Consider the following 744-nt stretch of genomic DNA (forward strand, 5'->3'; position numbering starts at 1 on the left):
TAAATATATATGCAAAGGACGTCAGAATATTATAAAAATTTCAAAAATACCAAAGTTCCACATTTGCTTAAAATGAAATCAATCAATTGGTTTTCAATTAAATCTTTCCCTTTTGAGAAATGTATACTACGTACTGATTTGCAATTAACTCTTTTATAGATTTCACGTTTGCTTCCGAAGGTGGCCCATGTGTCCCCAAGATGGCACCGGTATCGGCCCACATTGGGAACATGCATATGGTCACCATTTGCATGGCTTAAAACTTTTAATCTGTTAGATTAATACGAATTGAAGAAATGTGATTAAAGAAAAGGAAATAAACTCTCAGAAAACGTATCATAACTCAAAGTTCTAAGAGTTTAAACACATATAAATTACAATATCTTCGTATATACCCGGAAATTAGAACGACAACTGCAAATAATTGAATAATTTCATGCAATAGAGGCCATTCAAGGAAATCTCTTCCAATTCAACCACATGCACCTCAGATCAAGGGCGCCGGCAGCGGGGTGCAAGGGGTGCACTTGCACCCCCCTGCCTTTTTTTTAAAAATAATTAGAGATACAAAAAAAAATGTGTTATAAATTTTTTTTATTAAACATATTTTTATGGAAAAACAAATAATTAAGTAATTATTGACACATAACAATTAAAAAATTGTTTAATCAAACAAGAATTGTAATCGTCTTGTTTGCTGTCCAAATCTGTTTTTAACTTTTTCAATGAATTCTGAGTCATCTT

This window comes from Parasteatoda tepidariorum, chromosome 8 (assembly GCF_043381705.1).
Source record: "Parasteatoda tepidariorum isolate YZ-2023 chromosome 8, CAS_Ptep_4.0, whole genome shotgun sequence".
In the NCBI taxonomy this organism is placed as follows: Eukaryota; Metazoa; Arthropoda; class Arachnida; order Araneae; family Theridiidae; genus Parasteatoda; species Parasteatoda tepidariorum.